Source organism: Coenobita brevimanus, chromosome 27, assembly GCF_032717465.1.
Source record: "Coenobita brevimanus isolate Jiangsu-jjx chromosome 27, ASM3271746v2, whole genome shotgun sequence".
Classification (NCBI taxonomy): domain Eukaryota; kingdom Metazoa; phylum Arthropoda; class Malacostraca; order Decapoda; family Coenobitidae; genus Coenobita; species Coenobita brevimanus.
In genome coordinates this window covers 24,951,330-24,963,829 of record NC_136980.1, presented here as the reverse complement: position 1 = coordinate 24,963,829, position 12,500 = coordinate 24,951,330, and the positions used below count along the sequence as shown (strand labels likewise).

Here is a 12,500-nt window from a genome sequence, read left to right as displayed (position 1 = left end):
TTGGGTTGGGTGGTTGGATGGGTTCAGGGTAGAGAAGTGAATGAGTGAATGTGCTGAGTGGCATTGTTGGGTGAGCTTCGTGTATGGCATTTTTGGGTTAGCAGGTGTGGATAGCAGGGATCGGTGGGCTGCGTGGGTGGCCAGGATGAGGTCGGTGGGCTGTGTTGGATGGGTAGAGTGGGTAGGTGGATAAATAGGTGGGTGCATATGTGGCTGTCCTGTTGGCAAAGCAGGAGAGGGACTTCTGTGGCCAAATAACTTTTAACTGTTACTTGGATTTTAGTCTATTGCTTAGAACATGTTGGATAACTATTTGGAAACCAGACTCTATATATTAAGGTCACTGTATTGAAATCTGCTAAAACTTCGATATAATTACTTTTCACGGAACTGATGATGGATCTATGCACTTGATATTACACCTAATAGCAGAATAAATAAAAGTAACATTACATGCGGCAAGACGCGAGGATGAGCGAAGCTTCATATCTCCGATCCATTCGCCTATAGTCTCACCAATCTAAAACCAAGGTTTGGGTGGAGTCCAGCCGGGGATTTCCCGGCGTACAGCGCTGCCTTGTTTCCTATACTCTGATTGGCTAGTGGCTGACCTGACACCGTTAGAGTTCGTCCGCTCACATCTCGCCACCTGGCCTGACATGACTTCACCCACTTCTGTGTGTGTGTGTGTGTGTGTGTGTGTGTGTGTGTGTGTTTGTGTATGAGTGTGTGTGTAAAGACAAACTAATTTAAGTCATAAATATAATTTAAGTTATATATATAACAGAAAGTGAACAGTGGAAGCACGTGACAGAAGCTTAAATCTCCCTCCAATGGATCAATTCCCAGTATGGGCCTGGATGTTGCCGCTCGTGAGTGTTTTAACTTATTTATTTCTATTAAGAAAATAGCGTATGTTCTACTGATTCCTTCAAATTATATTATAAACGTAATTGTTACATTACTTACCCAACTTAGAACTACCGTGAAAGTCGGTAAAAGTAACCACATTTTTTTCAGCACCACTGTAAAATATGTATGCCACGTTTCTTTATTGATGTACAAGAGCCATATGCATTACAAGTTTACCTTCCTTCGATATGCTAGAATACTTACGTTTATATTGTATTAGTATGTGTGTACCTATCTGTGATGCCTATTACATATATAACAGAATCTACTCATCGCTCGTTTAGGAAGTATGGCATGGCTGCACCCAGGGCCAGACCCCACCCAAACCTTGGTTTTAGATTGGTGAGACTATAACTAATCAGTGTTTTGGTGGGGGTAAGGAGGGGGAGTTAGGGGGCATACGTGTGCGATTAACCTAACCTCTGGTAGGCAGATTATCCTGTATCACGAATTTCTGTCCGGAGGTATACCATCACAGGTAGAACTGATCGCAGTAGAAATTAGTACATCTGAAGGGAAAGTAATTGTGGCAAATTTATACATGCCACCCAGATCAAACGTTTTGGAAAAAGGAGAACATGAAGACCTGGCAGAGAAAACAATTGAAAGTTTAAGAGCATTACTGGTGATGTGTGTTGAAATCACCAGTTATACTAACTGGTGATTTCAATGCAAATATAAACTGGAATACTCTAGATATAAAAAGCCAGGAAAGCTGTTGGGAACTAAAACTCCTGGACCTTGTGCAGGAGTTTTTCCTAACACAGCAAGTAAAAGAAAGCACCAGAAAAAGAGAACTTGACATACCATCAGTACTAGATCTTATATTTAATAGGCAAGAAAATGGTATTGACAATATAACGTATCACCCTCCATTCGGCAAATGAAAGTTACAAAAAGAGACTTAACTACAAAAAGGGCAACTATTATGAGCTAAAGAAATACTTCTTAGAAACAGATTGGGAAAAAGAGCTTAGAGGACAAGATTTAAGTGTTATATATAGAAAATTATGTGAACTTTATGAAACAGGAGTCCAGAAGTACATTCCACAGCACAAAGAGGCAGAAAAGAAAATAAAGAAATGGTTTAACCCGTAAACCGCGACTATGCCCAGTTGGTCACTCAGTAGGCGACATAAACTATGCCCGATTGAGTCGCTACCTGTCTTGTTAAAGTGAGCTAAATATTTCGTCAATGACACCTGGCAACTCCACACTACCTGAGAATGACCCAGTACTAACCTATCGTGTTCAGTGACCCAGCTACCACCGTGAGAGGTGGAAGTGTTGACAGGTCTCTGCACACGGAGGGCACAGTAATTCCAGAGGAGGACTTGCCTCTCTTGAAAAGGACAAAAAAAGAAGCATGCTGTGCAGTGTTTGGATTTTGTGAATGAGCCTCCTCCCCTGTACCATCCCACCGACGACACCTCAACACGTAATTGGGCCAGAAGGAAAGGGAAAGGCCAGAAGAGGATCAAGCGAAGCCGCCCTGGTGAGTATTACACATGAATTCATTTTATCTCTAAAATAAATGGTTTATAAAATATAATGGATATAAGAGTGTTGAAGACTTAAAAAATAACTAACGCAACATTTGGGGAGTCACATCAAAGGCCTCACTCATTATTTATAATAATATAATGATATAATAGTTACACTGTACTTTGAGTAAAAAAAGTATCAGTGTATACTTGGGGCGAAGCAATATGAAACCATGCACGAAGACGCTGATATATGCGTGGCAGCAAATGGACGCCAGACTTAACATTTCGGTGAACATCGATCACCCCTTGCACTTTTTTTTTTTTTTTTTTTACCTATAGTACAATATACGTACCTGATACACAAAAGCCATTTTTGAGGAGTGACTTCTGCTTGTGACTGTTTTCTGCACATAAAACGAGTATCTCTGTAAAGAATCAAAATATATAAAGATTACACCATCAATCTTATACAAAATTTAAAAAAAAGTTATTGTTACAAAACTAACCTGGAGAAGGTGTGAATGTGTGAAGAAGAGGTCAGGCAATCAAGGGATTAGTTTTGGCGTGGGAGAGAATGTATAGGTCCAGAGGGGGGACAATTAAATGTCAGACAATTTAGTACCTACACATGTGTACATGCATAATGACCTGTACTGTGCCTATAGCTGTACTGATAATGTTGAAAAATTCGGTTGGATCATTGTAAGATGAAAATATCTCTCTCACACACTCACACAGTTTCCAGTCATTACCTGCCACCCCTTCTCCCACTCCGCTCTCTCTATAGTATCTCTAACAATACGTACTTTGTGTATTATTTTCATATCAAAATAGCGTTGTGGGAAAACGAAGTATGATGTACTTTGATATGTAATGATATAGACAGTTGAAGATAAGCTGGCATCTGAGTAAAATACCCGGTTTTATATGTAAAAAACAAAAGCAAAAATTTCTGTACTGTGAAGTGAAATATAACAAGAAGTGAGTATCTGAACCCGAGAGAGAGAGGGGGGGGGGAGGGGGAAGAAAAGCAAGCGAGAGAGGGAGGGGATGACAAGTAGGTATTAGGAGGGTAAAGAAGATTAGGTGTGAGGGGATAATCAGATCAGAGGGTGAGGTGGATGTGTATGAGAGACGGAAGAGGTACCTAATAACGAAAAAAGAACAATGAGCCAATGGAATACGAGTAAAATACTAAACATGCCAGGAAGGAAAGGGCATGTATCTACATAGATTTTTTTTTTTTTTTGGGGGGGGGGATTGGGTGGACAGTAAGGGCAATGGTAAAATAGTGAGAACTGCAAATATGCGAGAATGATAAAGTAGATTTTTTTTTTTAATTCTGAAGAATTGCTGAGTGTTTTATTAGGAAAGTATGTAAAAAGAGATAAAAAGGTAAAATGGATGGAAAGATAGGAGAGAGAGAGAGAGAGAGAGAGGCGGGTAGGATTTAAAGGAAAGGAAAGCAAGCAGCAACGGACTCAGACAGGCTGCAGACAGGAAAGACAGACTCTAAACACTGGAGGATACAAATAATAATAATAATGATGGTATTCATAATGAAGACGGAAACACTAATAATAATAGTTGTAATAATATCAGAACAAGTTACAGGGAAAAAGCTGGGAACATTGATGAAAAGAATAATAGAAAATGGTGGAAATAGACAAAATAAAGAAATAAAAAATAATGATAATACAAGTAATGAAAACTGATGATAATAATAACAGCAGTACCAGTTAGAGGAAAACAGGATACCAACATAGCAATAAAGAAAAGTCATAATAAAAGAAATAATAATAATAATAATAATAATAATAATAATAATAATAACTTTAAAGGCAACAGTACCAGTTATAGGAAAAAAAAACTGGCTACTATATAACACTAATATTGCTGCTCCCCCTCCCCCCTTGCTCCCCCCTTCCTCTTCCTAATTCAGTCCCCCCCCCCTCCTCCTTCTTCTCCTCCCCCCAGCACCCCATATATCAATGCATTATGTTCTTACTCATAGTCATACCTGAAGAGGGCCCAAGTCGGGTCGAAACGTTGTATCTCCCCAATAAACACCCGTTTCGACTTGTGGGTTTAATTCTACCATATTAGAAATCACGGCTATGCGATAGCAAGACACAGAAAATGGATATGTTAGTATCTGACGATTTGTACATGTATACATACAAAATGGCCTGTGACGAAAGGAATAGCTGGGGGAGGGGGGAGGCTGAGACATACATCCGAAAATAGTAGTGCTGTATATACATTTAGGTTGGATGAGAAGGGAAGGAACACACACACACACACACACACACACACACACACACACACACACACACACACGAAAGACTAGTAAAGGTAACCATCATTGAACATGAGAGGGTATGGAGATGGAGGATGAGAGAACAGGGAGAAGAAAAACAAAGTTGCATACAGACTGGTGAGGGGGAAAGGGGTGGAGGGGTGATGAAGACGTCATGGCGAGGGTGGTGAGGGGGGGGGGAGTGGTGCCGGGGGTGATGAAGAGAGCTGCATGCAGCCCTGATGGATCTGGGAATCCCTTTCATTTGATTCCAGTCACTGTTACTACCTCTACATAGTTAAAAGGCACGGCTGCAACACAGCAAAAAATCACAGGCGGTAGTAAATATTCTCTCAATTTATTCATCTGTCTCTTTATCAGTCTGCATACTATGATAAAACATTGAAAGTAAAGATCATGTGGTGCTACTTTGGCTTGTTATCTACGTGTCATGAATCTACTTTGGTATGCGATCTACACTTTATATTGCGATCTACGTGTCATGAATCTACTTTGGTATGCGATCTAGATGGTTAGAGAGTCTGAAGCATGAGTGGAATGTCTGTTCGAGTGTCGAAGCTCCGGTCCCGACTCAACAAGGTACGTGTGACAACAGCACACTTCATTCCGCCATAGACATCAGTCTCGACAGCTTTGGTATGTTATCTACAAGCTAGTTTGTTACCTAATTTCCAAAGATTTGCTTGTAATCTACTTTGTTACCTAGATTTCAAAGATAGGCCAGTCCTTTACCTTTTTTAATTCCTCCTAACCTCCGTAAATCTTCATTTATATTTCAGTCATTGACACAGCCCTTAAGATGCTCGCAAAAGAATTCTACACCGAAATCAGCGTCGAAACTAAGGCACTGACATTTTTAAGAACACATGAACTTTTTGATGAAGAACAAAGTGTTTCACCGTGTCATCGATGTGGCGGAGAGATGAAGGACGCTCGGAAAAGAAGACGAAATGGCGAATTTATGCCCGTTCTTCGTTGCAGAAACCGTGGATGTCAAACTTTTCGTTCCGTTCGCAGAGGCAATGTATTCTTCCACTTCACAGATTTAAATAACAAACTAAATTGCAAGCCCTCTCTTTGCCAAATTTTAGAATTGATCTTTTATTTTATACAAGACCTCTCTTACGATCTGGTTCAAAGTTTAACTGGTAGAGGTACTGAAGCAATTTGCGATTGGTTCAACATGTGCAGAGAAGTTTGTACAGCGATTGTTTCAGTCCAGAATCGTGGTCAAATGGTAGGCACTGAAGAAGAGCCTGTGCAAATTGATGAAGCACGCTTTGCAGGACGGCGAAAATACAATAGAGGCCGAATGTTGCAAGGAGACCGGGCTCCAAATTCAACAGACAGCGAAGCTGAAGTGGACAATAACCGTAACCATGGAAGACGTATTGATGGTCCTTGGGTGTTCGGTTTGAAGAAAGGTTCAGATTGCCGATATTTTTACGTTCAAAGAAGAGACCGTGAGACACTTCAACCAATTATTCAGAGAGAAGTCTCTGAAGGCTCGATAATCCATTCCGACGAATGGCCAGCTTACTCTAATTTAAACCAACTCAATTTTCGTCATTTTCCGTATATCATCAACAATATTACGTCGATCCTAACACCGGAGCACATACACAAGGAATTGAAAGATCCTGGCTTGATGCGAAGATTCGTATATTGAAAAAAATGAGAGGCTGCAATCAAAGAACATTTCAATCGCACCTAGACTACTTCTGTTGGCGGAGGATGAGAAAAGAAGCTCCTGACTTATATTTAGCATTTTTAGCTGATGTATAGTTGCGGACATATCAAACAGAAACACCCCTTCCATCAGCGACGTGGTGCAATGCTCTCCGCATCTGGTAACACTGATAGGTATGGAACTTCACCAGGTTTCGTTTGGTCGCTAGGACGAACCGAACGCGGTGATCATTGCCGCTGTGCGCGTTTACTGGTAGTAATGTAATATATAAACAATGTTCTGCTAAAAAAAAAATATGCTGATAATAGTATGTCATGATTATGATATATATATTTTTTAATTATGACGGATTTCATGAGCGGTTTAGTTTCGAGTCGTGAACCATGCAACAGTTAACAGTTCATCGTATGTCATGATTATCAGCTTCCCCACAATTATCAGTGGAGAGAGAATTATCGTGACACCTATCCTCCCTACCGTGAACCTGACGTTGGTAGATCTCTGCACACAGGAGGTGGTGCCGTAGGAAGCGGCAGGGTGGGGGTGTGGAACCTGGGAGACAGGAGGAGAGAGGTGGGTGAGGAAGGGGGCAATCGTGATCGAACTGAGGGCTACAGGAGAGGGATTATGGGGTAAGGGACGGTGGACATTGACAAACAGCAGGAGCTACAGTATGTGAGATAGATTACAATATGATGACTGGAGCAAATCATTGTCTCATGGAAGATATGAAATATTAGTCAGACCATGAAACGTTATATTGACGTTGCCACGTGTTGTAATGGAACGTCATGGTTTGCAGCAGTTCACGACACACTTTCCACTAGGTGGCTCAATACCCCTGCATTATGAGTATGGCGAGTATTTTTTCCTCTGTAATTATTTGACATGTTCGTACAGTTTGTCAGATGTTACAGCTGTTTTCATAGTGACTGGGAACAACTCTTGTAGCCTATTACGTAGTATCATCATTGGATGACGACTGATATCGCAGACAGAATGGGGATAGACCTATGTATCACCAATAAATACGGTCTGACAGTGATGATGGTCCCTATGGTTCTCATTAATATCTGTATTTCACCTATGTAAAATAAAGGTAGATTTACTTAACCAAGGTTTATGTTACTGTTTTCTGCATGCCTTGATTGGCTGTTGATTCTACACATTGCCAGTGTTTATTTGTTATAATTAGGTTCATTTTGAGTCACAGTCGTATGCCCTAAGCATTCCTCACAAACCCTCTAGCCAATATTGGTGCAAAACGCATGTAATATCTGCAGTTATCTAGTCTATGCAAATGAATATTACGACAACTATGCCATTAGATACAGAAATCTATCTATCTATATCTATCTATTGAAATCACTAGTATTAAATGCAGACACACTTTACCTGCAATGTGTTTCGTTATGCTTAACAACCGAGTAGCGCTGACACTATGAAATTGACATGATAAAGATAATACGAGGACCACTGCCCTCTTCACGGGGAGCAGCTACAGAGCCACACATCTCAGCAGTGTCCGAACATTGAACTGTTGGCCTGGCTGAATAATGGTTTATATTGCAGTCCATTAAAGAAGATGTATAAACATGTGATCCGCTGTTCATGGTGTGGCTGTCATTAAGGCCATCTTCTCTCCCTGTCAGTACCAATGTTTGAGTGCACACAGTTGTCGGGAAGAGGAAGGGGTGGATAGCAGTGAACTGGATACTGAGGTTGTGAATCAGATTGCTTTTTACTCGTCCTTCATACCACGATTTACTCTATCAGTAATGGGTTAACAGTAATCCGACACGAAGATCGTGTAATACAGCTGATAAGGCATCTCTCAACTCACCTCTTAGTTCACCCCAGTATCGCCACCTATACTCCCCCAGTAAATCACGTTTTCGTTTATATCGGTGCCATACAGATATTAACGAGAACCATAGGCACAAATCTATTTATATGTCTATTGCCAGACGCCTTAATCTCGTAAAGGGTGGGCACAAACAAATCGCCTCCATGTCGCCCTGTCCCCTGCCACTTCACTGCCCTGCTCCCAGCTAACACACCCCTCTCTCATACACCTCTCCAGTCCATCCTTCAATCTCTTCTTTGGCTTCCCGCTCCCTCTCCCCCCCTCCACCTCACTCACATACACTTTCCTTGTCAGTTGCTCGTTCTCCATCCTCTCTATATAGCCAAACTACTTCAGTGCACATTTTCTAACGCTTTCTATCACATCCACATCCACACCACAACGCTCCTTCACTTCTGGCGCGAACCACTACTGTTAATTATTATTTATTTTGGCAAGAGAAAATTCTTCCCTCCCCCTCCTCTGCTTTCGATATCACAGTAGTCATTACTAGGTAAATGCAACAAGAATAGCTCCCAAGTTATGTCAACGGGTGTGACATCAAACATTCTAGGAGCGTTTCATATATTACCATGTGATAGTCGTCACCTTACACTAATAATGCAGGGTTTGTGCAATGTGCCACCACGTGGATAGTAGGTCGTCATATAGACGATATAGCAAAACATGCTGGTAGACAGCGTAAGGTGCCAAAGTCTGTATAGCGTTTAACGGCCAGACTATAAAGTTCATAACCATCAGTAAACTATAGATGATTTGGCACCATGTTACCAGCGTATCATTTACCCATCCCATTCTACCTTCCTGCCACTGTCCATTCTCCCCTACCCCATCACTCTTCTGCTTTACAGCCCCCCCTCCTCCCATTATTGCCCCCTTCTCAACCACCTCCCTCCTCCTGTCTCCCAGGCACCCCACCCTGCCTCCTCCTGTAGCGTCACCTCATATGATACTACGTCGATTAAAGGGGTCTACACCAGTTTCAGGTTCACGGTCAGGGAAGAGGAGGGTCACAGTAATTTTGTGATTATTATGACAGGTGCGGATGCAGATATGCCATAATTTCTTACATGCTGGCCGTCGGTAAATGTATGGCTCGTGATGTCTGACAAAAGTCACACTTACGAAACCTGTGTTTCATGTGATTAAAATAAGAATATGTAGAATTATTTTATTACCATGTTCACAAAACGTTATTTCCATTATACTGTCAGGCGGGACAATATTTATATACGACCAATAACTGCGCACAGCAGCAATGATCACCGCGTTCTGTTCGCCCTAGCTGGCGACCAAACGAAACCTGTTGAAGTTCCATTCCTATCAGTGTTACCAGATGCGGAGAGTGTTGCACCACCTTTGCTGGTGGACGGGGTGTTTCTGTTTGATATGTCCACAACTGTACGTGCTATTTATCGCTAGATGAGAAAAGAAGCTCCTGACTTATATTTAGCATTTTTAGCTGATTTATGTGCTGTTTATCGCTAGAATATTATTAATAGAAAATTTTTTAATATTTTAATTAAATTTTCTCTGTTATATATATGTTATTAAGTTTTACTATGTAGATATCATTCCAAATTAAAATTTGTACGGTGTAGACATTTTAACCGATGTACATGCTGTTTATCGCTAGAATATAAATAAAATAAAAAAATTTAATATTTCAATTACATTTTCTTTTATATATATAATATGTTTTACTATGTAGACATCATTCCAAAATAAAATTTGTACGGTGTATACTTTTTCCTCGTAGATAACAAGCCAAAGTAGCACCGATCATGTTGATATATGAAGTCCTAAATTATTTTCAGCATACACTCTACTGTGTAATATTTTTTTAACTAGATAAGCAAAAATTAAATGCATTACACTACATGAGAGAGGTAATGAGATGTATACATGCATGACAAAGGGTAACATGGGGAGGTGAGTGTACGGGGGAAGTGGTCATCATTTAGAACATAAAATGTAAATAATTTACATACTAAAAATGAAATCGGAATACGAAAGAATATAACCGCTGTCCAGGAGGACACGTATCTTTCCATCAAATCTGAAAATAATTTTGCCTAATTGGGATGCCACTGCCTAGGTAGAAGCGTCTCTGTAAGTGCAGCAGATTCGAAAATATTTATAAACAGATAACCTGGGAGATGGTGGTTTGTATGTGAACTCCCCAGTCTCTTTGCTGAAAGTATTTTTTTTTTTCTTATCCAGTATATTACCTGTTTTTCCCCCAGATTCCATCACCAGTGGTTCTCCACCACGGCGCCCATCTCCACCACCACGGCCGGCCATTGCAGCAACAGTGCAGCAAACCTGGCTGCACAGTTGCACCTGTCCCACCACCAGCCATCCCAGGTGAAAATCCTACCAATAACTTGTTGCCTCCATTGTGCACTGGTATTTTCCTTTGCGTAGCCAACAAAATTGTTATTATTTGATATTCTATTGATTTTTTTTTTTTTTTTTTTTTTTTTTTTTGCCAATCCTGTCTCTTACCTGTTTCTCCCCCAGATACCATCTCCAGTGCTTCTACAGCTGCACCTGTCCCACCACCTGCCGTCCCAGGTACCGTAGGTCACACGCCTGCACCACGCCCACGCCAGTGCTTCCGGACCCTTAGCCCATCAAAATTAATACCAATATTATTCGCTGAGGATGGTGACGACGACAGTGAGAGTGGCTGCGACTACGGGTGGCCCGACAGCAACACAGAGATGGAATCATCCAGCAGTGACGAGGAGGAGGAACCGTTTCGCAGGGACAAAGACAATGGCCTGAATAAAGGCGAGAACGACGATGTACCCTCATTACATGAGACCTTAGTCTTCTCGTTTGCCTGGTCGGAGGGGTCAGATTTTGTACCAGACCTGCGCGAGTTTCAACATGACAGGAGCGGTACAACGGAAGACTGGCCTTGCACAGACGAGGCAAGGGAGAGTGACTTCTGTGCCTTTTTAGGTAATGAGATCCTGTCATACATTGCTGAGAACACTAGCAAACATTACCTTTATGAGTCTCGGCAAATGGACTTCATCTCTCCTCGCTCCAGGCTACGGCAGTGGGTGGATACCACGCCCAGGGAGCTCATTGTATGATTGTGTATGTTGTTTGATTGTTGTGTTGTATGGTGTATTTTATGGTTGTGTACAGTATAAGGAATAGTTGTGCTGATGAATGACAGTATATGCATGGTTCTATATGATGAATGGTTGTGGTGTTTGTTGGAGTCTGTATGCTTGTGTTTGAGGCATGGTTGTGGTGGTGTATGGTGGTCTCTGTATGGTTGTCTATGGTGAATGGTTGTGGTGGTGTCCGTATAGTTATGTATGGTAATATGATTGTGTATGGCGCATGGTATAAACCAGGTTTGTAAGTCTATACCTAACACACCCAGCTAGGACTCCACAATCCTGGTGTATATTGTATATACTGTAAATTTTTATATTTTAGCGTATAATAAATTGTTATCATTAGTATTTTCTTTCATGGCACTTTCTGTGTTCAGTTACATGACAATAACGTAAGGAGTCTACACATGGCCCTTACGTGGCAGCTCCTGTGTTACCATAAACCCACCCACAGTCTTCCATGAAGGAATGTTATATTAGATTTTATGATAGAACAAATGGACATCTACCCCTTCCTTTTTCTGACAGTAAAATGAAAATGGACAAAAATGTAGGAAAAATATAAAGTAACAAGATATATATAAACACAAAATGTCACAAAAAGCATAATCATAGTAGATAGGATGGTTGTGGCCATGTGGGGGAAGCAAGGGGTTGAGGACAAGAGCAGGGGGGGTCACTCACTATCCTAATCCCTTCCCCAAAAGCTTACCCCCTGGCAGTCCTTATGGGAGGTGGGCTGCACACAATGGGTAACGAGTTGAGGAACAAACATTACTTTTAACTCGATATGCAACAACAATTTTCATTATATTTAACAGAAAAAGAATTTTTATCTTTCTCATTTTGGCAGGGAAAATATAAAATCACCTAAAAATAACAACTAGGGGTACCGGACGTTGCCCTGGATAAACATGTCTATCTGTCTGATTCTCTACCAGTCTCTTCGTTTTAGGAGAAGACAGAGGGAGGTTCCAACACCTGGCTGGAGTTAGGGAGGTAGTATAGACGAACTGGGTAACTTTCAGCGTGGTGCCAGGTGAAAAGTTCGGGTAAATGGAGTACAGTAGCTGAAGCTGCCTAG

At 41.1% G+C, this 12,500-nt stretch overlaps 1 pseudogene; it reads left to right on the top strand.

Moving 5' to 3' along the window:
• The window catches only part of LOC145394512 (uncharacterized), a 34,720-nt pseudogene extending 28,332 nt beyond the window's left edge, over window positions 1-6,388 (top strand).
• The last annotated feature ends 6,112 nt before the right edge of the window (window positions 6,389-12,500 follow it).